The sequence below is a fragment of the Panicum virgatum genome, chromosome 9K (assembly GCF_016808335.1).
Source record: "Panicum virgatum strain AP13 chromosome 9K, P.virgatum_v5, whole genome shotgun sequence".
Lineage (NCBI taxonomy): Eukaryota > Viridiplantae > Streptophyta > Magnoliopsida > Poales > Poaceae > Panicum > Panicum virgatum.
Window position 1 is genome coordinate 46,101,060 of NC_053144.1, and position 9,406 is coordinate 46,110,465.

The window sequence follows — 9,406 nt, forward strand, 5'->3', positions numbered from 1 at the left end:
GTACGCAACATTGACATATGTGAGGAACCACCAAAATTAGATTAACTAAAACATGCCATAATTAATCTCATTTCTCAGCCCTGTTTAATTAGCCTTAACCCTGGTTGTTCGTAGGATGCACCCACTACCATAATCACAACAGAATCATGATGGCGGTGCACAGGCAAAATCACGAATAGTGTAGCTGGCACAATAGATTGCTAAAGCAAAATAATTTGCTAAAGTAGATAATAATTAAGTTCACAAACACGCATAACTGTAACTTGGTCTACACACAAATTTAGAATTAATTTACAAGGACAGTGGTAGTGCCTAATGCAATCGTCCACGGATATTCCAGCAGGCAAGATTTCTCGCCACGTTGGTAAACAACACCTATTCTGGAGGAAACACCTGCAGAAGTACGTAACTGCAACACATTAAGTTAATTCTGTATTTATAGGACTTATTCATAGTATTATACATAGTATGATGCAAGTGGTTATATACATTTCAAAGTGGACAACAAAAAGGAGAAGCAATTTCTCAAATTTTTACTCGGCATTTAAGGTTCCTGAATCAAAAACATCGTCATAAAAGTGGATGAAAGATAACCAACTCCTTAGGCTAAATCTTACATACACGGCTAGAAAAGAGGGCTTTAGTACCGGTCGGGAACCCCCGGTTTGTACTGGTTTCCCGATCGGTACTGCTCCTCCGATATTAAGTGCGCGTGCACTTAGTACCGATCACTTCACCCGGTACTAAACGGCCTGTTTAGTACCGGTTGGTAACACCAACCGGTACTAAACTGCTAGCCACGCTAGCACCTAGGCCAGGCAGCTTAGTACCGGTCGGTGATAACAACCGGTACTAAAAGAAGTTTTTTTTCTTTTTGAGCCTTTATGTTTGTTCTCTTTTATTTTCAATTTCAATTAATTATTATTACTAGTCGTACTCGCAGCGGTTTGTGTATTCGTACTCGTATCTAGAATTCGTATTTGTATATCGAGCAAATAAAAGAAATTATATACACATTTTATTTATATAAACTTGAAATATTATAATTAGTTCTAATAAAAGAGCACTAGCTTGGGATTAAAAAAATATTTACAAGTATGAATGCTCATAAATTTTTTTTTCCAACAAATTCTTCAATAATTCTAATCATCTTCATCATCATCGGCACCGGCATCGTTCTTGCGGCATTTCTTTTGTTCAGGTCGAACCACACTTATCCTTGGATCGGAACCGGCATCGTTCTTGCGGCGTTTCTTTTGGTCAGGTCGAGCCACACTTATCCTTGGATCGGAATGAAATTCACGTTTTGGATTTATCACCTCATCCAACAAGAATCCACAGAGTGCTTCTTGAACTACCCTGATTCTTTCCATTCGATGAGGTTCTCTTTCATATTCCAAATCTGTCAACAACAAATAAATACCAATATTTTAATTTAGTACCTGCATGGAATTAGATGCAAGAAATTGTTCCTAATGTTATACGTACTTCGAATATTTGTTGTGTCATCCTTTTGGTTTCTCTGCAAAAATAGTGCATGTGCTCACATACATAGTATGCGCAAAGGTTGGTTCCTTAATTCTGTCTCAAACACTATATACACATATACATGTTATGAAATATTCATGCTGTTTGAATAAATGAAAGTAGATGTGCGATATTCGTACCGACTTGTTATGGTTGAATTCAAGTTCAGTTGGTGTTGACGTGACTCCTAATTGTGTTTTGAGGAACCGATACCATGCACTTTGCATGATGTCTATGATATTTTGATATTTTGCTGGTGGCTTCTTCAAGGAGTCCCACACAGTAACACATGACCGATTGATTTCGATCACAAGTAGGATCCAGTGAAAACTGTTGATACATACATATGGATAGAAGAAATGTTAGATGTATACACTTATTGGCTAATTGAAGTGACTAAAAAAAGTCAAAGGACTCACTCGAAGTTGTATGAAAATAGAATGAATGTGCGATCGTGCTGCCCTTCCAAGGATATGAATATATTATTCTCGGTCCGATTAGGCCATTTGCGTACACTCTCCTCATGTATAACATCCGGATCCATGAAGCCAACGTTGTAAATCCCGCTCTTCCGGCATTCTTGTATTTTCATCTTGCACGATTACAAATAAAAGGAGGAAATGAGAAATCAAAACGACTTAGTAGAGCTAGAGTATAGAATTGACAGGAAACACTTACATAGCCCATACACTGACGATGGACTTGTCTAGGGCGTCTTGATGGAATAGAAACAAAAAATGGTCAAAATCGATCCAAATGTCATCCATCCCTGATAGAAATGGGTATGTTTAATTTGAGCGGCTAGCATTATATACCCCTCTGCATATGCTTTCAAGTACCACTGATGCAACTCAAGTATTCTTGTTGGTAGCTTGTCAATCAACTCTGGCCACATAAGAGGTTGCCCCATTACAAACGGCTTTCTTCCTACCCCTAGGTGAAGCGGGATTTCATCACCTAGGAACTGACCTTTTGTGAGGTTTGTTTCCTTGACAAACTCAGCAGTAGCTTCATCCTCTTTTGAAAGCACTAGTAGAGGGGGTATCGTTTTGTTGGGTTGTTCTCCGAGCTGGGGAACTCTCTGGTTCTCTCGACGGTTACTCTTCTTCTCCCATGACTTTGTGATCGAGCAGTCGTAGTTCGACATCGATTCTTTCTGCTTTGGTTGGCACATCATGGATAGATAGAATTTCTTCTATGTTGGATCCACTGGTTCCTTTGGTGGAGGCTTCTTTGGCTTCAACTGCTCGCGCATGTCTTTTTGCACACATGCAGTCAATTCCTCATCAGTCATTTCGTAACCTGAGTTCCCTGGCGTGGGCTTCTCTTTCTTCTTGCATTGTTGGGTCTTCTTCGGCCTTGGAGGTGGCAGTGGCGGCACCCAAGCAGATTGCTTCTTCTTTGCGGGGGGAGGAGGTGGAGGAGGTGGCGGAGGCGGACTAACACTGGGGTCTCGGGAAGCGGCCGGTGACGGCGATGGACTAACGCTGCGGTCCCGGGCTGCGGCCAGTGACGGTGGATCCATGCTGGGGTACCCTTGAGCAGCTGGTGACCTCGGAGACAGGCTAGCATCCCTTTCTGCAATTCTTATGTACTGTTTTTTTCAACAGATCCAAGTGTGGATGGCCTGTCCTAGTTCCTCTTCTCCATCACCTCCAGGGATCTCGAGGTCGAGGTCTTCCCATCCTTTCTCGACATGGTCAACCATGACTCTAGCATATCCTTCTAGAATCGTCATGCCATGGATTGTCCCGCCTTGAACAGGGACTTCAGCAATCCCATGAGTGACTACTTTCAGTTTTTTCCTTAGCTGATATAGAAGCTCACAGGGAGTCCTCACAGCGATGTCGTCCACGGGGTAATGTTCCGCAACCATTTCCTCTCGATCTGCGGCTGGGTGTTCCGTTGAAGCGATGCTGCTACGACGCTGCGAGCCGACGGGGCTAGTCTCCAATTGAACCGTTGATCTGGCTTCTGGTTGTTGCTGCTGGCTAGCTGCAAGTGCACCTTCGATCGAAGCAACCCCGTTCTTCTAGGGCACGCATCTTCTCTGCTACTTCAGCCTTTCTTCTACGTCGGCTTCGATACGTCTCTATGTCGCCACTGAAGCCATGCTTCCATGGAACTACGCCTATGCCTCGGACACGTCCAGTGTGGTCGGGTGTCCCGAGAGCGTACGTCAGCTCGTCTTTCTCTCTATCAGGTTTGAAGCTGCCTTCTGACATGGCCTTGAGTGCGTCATCGAGTTTGTTGGCTGCTTCTCTTATGGCGTCGCTAGTGACAAACGAGCCATCTTCCATGTTCAATGTGCCTCCGTGAGCATAAAAGAAATACTTTGCTCGCAGAGGCCAATTGAAGGTTGCCGGTACGATTTCTCTTGCAATGAGGTCCTCTTCCTTTTTCTGCCACTTCAGAATAGCCGCCTTGTAACCACTGTTGGTACTTTGTAATGTCACGAATGAAATCCGCAAGCGCACGGATACCGCTGTAGCTTTCACCCAAGAGTATCCCTGGGTATCGTATCCACTGGGGAACGTGAGTACACTATCTACGGGTTCAAGCTGTCCAAGGACACACACACTGGTGTAGGAGGATAGGAAGGAGAGTACTTCTAAGATCTAGAATCTATGCCTAGAATAAGAGGTCACATCGCCGTTATACTTCGAGCTACCGGCTTCGACCGGCTTATACAAGCCGATAGCTACAGTAATAATGCTCTATCTGATATCCGAACGTGGAGGATTACTAGAGCTCGAACAAGGCTGTCACCACCTGCCGGCTACCTCTACAAACTGTGGGACTATCGGACAACTGAGTGGTATAGTCCAGCCTAGACACCACATCTACACCTTTCCCTACTAACTCTAGAGGTGTACAGGGTTATCCTTTTCTATCCGGAGCCCAACTCTAGAGTCAAATGCTACTCGCTAAGCATACACATCAACTAATATAAGGCAAAGATGATAACTTGCGATCTAAACTCTAATTCTAAATAAGAAAGTCTCGAACACTTACAACCGAATAAGCATCCGTCGAGGTACAAGCGGAGAAGAGTGCCGACAAGCCCGGCACTTCCCCCGACTCATCCTCACTCTCTTGTAGAGGTACAAATTGGAGAAGAGCGCCATTACCGGCGCCCCTATTGAGTACATCTACTCCTAACTCCCTAAGACAACTCTCACTCAAGTGAGAACTCAAGAGAAGGTGTGATGTGTGGAGTGTGTGTATTCTCACCCCTCCCCTTGTATTTATAGGAGGGAGCCACGGGCTGAAACCCCTTGAACCGACCTAAGCAACTAGTGAGGAGGGGACCTAAGCAACTCCATTAGTCTTGGCCTGTCTTGGGTGGTCTGAATTAGGTTCTTGGGCTACACTTGGTCCATTTGAGGCTGAATCGGTGCTCTAAGAATTTCTGTGATTTTATGTCGGGCCAAAGTGTGCTTGCAACTTGCAAAATTACCTCAAAACCACCTGCACACATTCTCAAACACCATATGTGGAATTTATTAATAAATAAACCTATCCTAGCGTTTATTCCACATTATGGTTTAATTTGGTATAAGAGTTGACGGTCAAAATGGGTCGTTAGTGACCGTCAACAAGATCCCCCACACTTAGTTCTTTGCTCATCCTCGAGTAAAGGCAAGAACTAAGGCGGACCCGGCTTCACATGATATAACACATGCATACAGATTATTCTAAGCTTCACCCTTATCTATGAATTTTGATGTGTCTACCATAAAGGTTTGGGAAGTTGAAGATGTAACACCCGGTTTATAAAAGGACATAAACCGAGCAATCATATACGTGCCAGGATCAAGTCACACATATATACAACAGAATGAACAGTATATCACAGCACATATCATGTAAAAAGATATAATAAAGCGAGTACGAAAGTTATTTATTACATTAATGACAAAATGTCTGATACAGAGTATGCGGAAGCGTAAAACATATTCGATAACTCTCGTCGGAAGCTGAGCAGGGCGCCACAGGGACGTCGATTGGGAGAGGAACGCCTAGAAGTCCTCGTACTCCTGGTAGCTCCGGGTGAACTCCCTCGCGTCGGCAGGAACTGAGCAGCAGTAGAGTATCCCCAAAAGAACAAGAGGAAAAAGTGTAGAGGAGGCAAGGGTGAGTACACAACTCGTACTCAACAAGTATAACACAAACTATGAGGCTCTAAGGTTGGCTGATTCAATTGCATTAGCTTTTAATCTTGGCAAAATTTTATTAAAGCTATTTACTACAAGTTGATGAATTACCATAAACCCAGTTATATAGTAATTAATCAAAATTAATCATGATATTACTGAGAACCATACCAAAACAAGCCACCCGGGGAAACCCTCCTAACCAAAGGAAGATAACCCCACTAATCAAAAGGAGGATCTGGGCCGCTCATGACCGTGAGCACGGCTAGTATACCAGTTTTACACTCTGCAGAGGTTGCACATCTTTACTCACAAGTCGTGAGCTACGCTAGTTGTTCATCACACTTCCTTAGGTGAGATGACTAGCAAACTCACTACGAGGCCTTTACAAAGAATCTCGTTGGTAAGGAGGAACCGCGAGGGTGGATCGGCGACTATGGAGCAGGTCTAGTGGGCGTCAAGACACGGAGCACAGACGAGGCCACTCAGTACGAGGGCCATAGAAGCTTACCTCCCCTGCCCCGCAGGTAAGTTACTCCAAACCAAAAAGACCTAATTATTACGCCAAGACCGTCCCATTCCAGTCTTGTGGTAGCGCTGTTGTCCCAGGTTGTCGCTCTATGAACCGGTCCTTATGGAGAGTGGCCAACCAAGCACTAAGCACCGTGCTGGCCCCTAAACCATGTTTCTAAAAAACATATTTTAACGAGACGTGAGCCACTCAAGCACGGAGCACAGAGGGCCACTCCCAGAATTAAGTTGCAATAAACCATTAATCATATTAATTAAAAATGACCAAGTGTGTTATAGTGCAGCAACCTAGCACAACTAACCAAAATGCAACCCAAGGGATATATATAAAGGATATAAAGTGGTTAGAAATCCTTATAGGCATACAATATTAAAATGCAGTATGAAATTATATTTAAAGTGATAGGTGGTGTTCATGTTATACTTGCCTTCCTCAAACTGCTCCTGTTGCTCAAACTGCTCAGAAGATGGCTGCTCTGGGTACTGGTACTGGGGCTCCTCAGATGGATCAATGTCTACTCACGAACACATGGCCAAAAACAATACACAACATAAACATACATGCAAACAATAGCAAAAACTAAGAAACAGTACAACAATACATGAAAATAGCAAACAAAACTATGCTAAAACTATTCTACGCATTACAACGATCGCGTGGACATAAAGAACGCCTAAAACGGAGCTAGAACGCGAAAACTAGGCCTAAAACAAGATCCAAGGGCTTAACTATAAGAAAAACAGAGTTTCTGGGGGTTTTCTGCAAAAACCGAGGACCTAAACATAATTAACGAGTAGATCTAGGGTCTAACTCGCAAACATGCAAGGGCTGGATGGCGGGTTCGATTTCTAAGAAGCTCAGGGGGGTCCGTGTAAGATTTTGGACTGAACTGCAAATACTTTTGAATGGCATAGGACTGCGGGTTGATTCCCAGGAACTTCAGGGACTCTTTAGCAAAACTGGCAGGCCGAACCGGTATGTTTAGATCTCGTCCGTCGCATCTAGATCTGGCGGCTCAGGGCGGCTCGGGTCTAGATCTAATCTCGCCCGTTAGACTCGGATCGGGCGGCTCAGGAGCGATGGGGCGCAGACGGCGGCGGAAGGTCGCCGGAACAGAGATTCCGCGGTGGGGGATCGCCGGAGTTGGCCGAAATCAGCCATCCGGGGTCGATTCGAGCGGGGCTATGGCCTGGGAGTGAGTACGCGTCATGCGTAATCCACTTGGGCCAACATCGGGGCTTGGAGTGGCTCGGAGCGGCGAGCGCGACTGCGGCGGCGGCTCTGCACGGCGGAGCTCGCCGGCGCAGTGTGTTCGGGCTGCTCTGGGCTGGGCTTCAGCTGGGATTTGGTCGCGGAGCGAGCGCGCGGCAAGGCGAACTCGTCCAGGGGCACTAGGAGGCACGCAAGGGCACTGGCAGGGCGGCTGCAGGCGGCGCTGGTGGCCGTGGCTCGCCGGCGTGGCCGAAATCGGCCAACTGGGCTGGGGTTTTCAGCTCGGGCCTACTAAAGCTAACACAAAAGGTCCAGGGGAGGATACGGGTGCTCACTGCGGGCCTGAAACGAGCGGGGGTCCGTGAAGATGGCGCGACGGCGACGTCCGGCGGCGAGGATGGTGCGGAGCTCGGGGAAGTGGCGCTGCAGGGCTTGCTCCGGGCCTCGGATCTCCTCAAGATGGCGCGGGGTCGTGCTGCGAACGAGAACTGGGGGTCAGGGATGCTCAGGACTCGCCGACGGTGTGCAAATGTGGAGGCGGGTAGACTTACCCGCGGCGGCATTCCGGGGAAATCCCGGCGCGTGCAGGGCTTCGGGTCGGGGCAGTGGCCTTGGTGATGCCCCTGGAGTCGAGGCGAGGCTTCAGCGTGGCTCCAGTGGGGCTGGGGTGCGGCGGAGTGGCTTGGCCGCGGCAGCGCTGAGGGCTCTGCTCTGCTCTGAGCTCGGAGGGCGGCGGCGGCTAGGGTTTGGTGGTGGCGGCTGCGGAGGCGAAGATAGGGGAAAAGGGGGTTGCAGGGGGGTGTTTAAAGGGGGCGCCGGGGATCTCGGGAAGGCGTGCCCGGGGTGATCCCGGCGAGATTAGCGGGGGCCATTGGGCGTAGGCACGTCGGGGAAGGAGAGAAAGCTGACTTGCGGGCCAACCCTGTCAGCGGGGGAACGGGTGAACGGCGACGCGTGCGGCGAGCGCCCCGGCTGAGGCCGAGCTGCGTGCGGGAGCAGGTCGGGGTGGCGCTGCAGCGTGGGCTGGCCAGCGGGGTGGGGAAAAGCTGGGCCGCGGGAAAAGAAGTCTGAGCCGTGCGAGTTGCTGGGCCCGCGGGGAAAGAAAGAAGAGGGAGCGGGTTGGGCCGAGTGAGATGGAAAGGACTGGGCTGCTGGGTTCTTGGGCTGGTTTTGGTTTTCTATTTCTCTGTGTTTTCTCTTCTTTTCTTTTCAAACATCACTCAACTAATTGAATTCAAATTTGAATTCAAACCCTAGCATTCAAATAAATAAACAATGCACCAGCATGAATGCAACAACAAATTTTAAACTTAGACAAATTTTAATTACTTGTGGATCAAAATTAGATTAAATGCAAGTCTAAGCATAATGAAACCTAAGAAAATTAAATAAAACCAATTAAATTTATTATTAAATGCTGAAATTTAAATTAGGGTGTTACAGAAGAGCAGAGCGGTATTGACTTCAGTCTCCTCCACTTTCCTGCCATATGTCTGGGGTTTTAGAATTTTTTTTGCAAAGACCAACCATAGCTTTACTTCTCTATAGGATCTCTCACGTCACTCATTGTGTATATATCCTCGCCAAAGCATTGCTTCTTTTCACCCTACTGCTAAAGATGGCTTATGTGGAGCTCATGGTAGGGAAATGGAAGCATGCACTTGTGTCACATATATTGCAAAATCAAACAATGGATCCATGGAGATGACAAATCACACAAATTGATCAAGATCATGCACATATGTGGAAGTTGGATGGTAGAAATGGAATACTTCTTTTATGAATCTCTCTCTCCTTTATTTGGATATCATGAGGACATGGCTACATAGATATCCTTTTCTTCTTTTTTCATGGACACTGATGTGTCCATTTTTTTGGGTCATGCTTCTTGGGCACGCCATCTTTTCTCTATCTTTTTTTTGATAGACCGTGCCTCATTTGAAGGATACTAGAGAGAGAGAGATCATTAAACATGGAG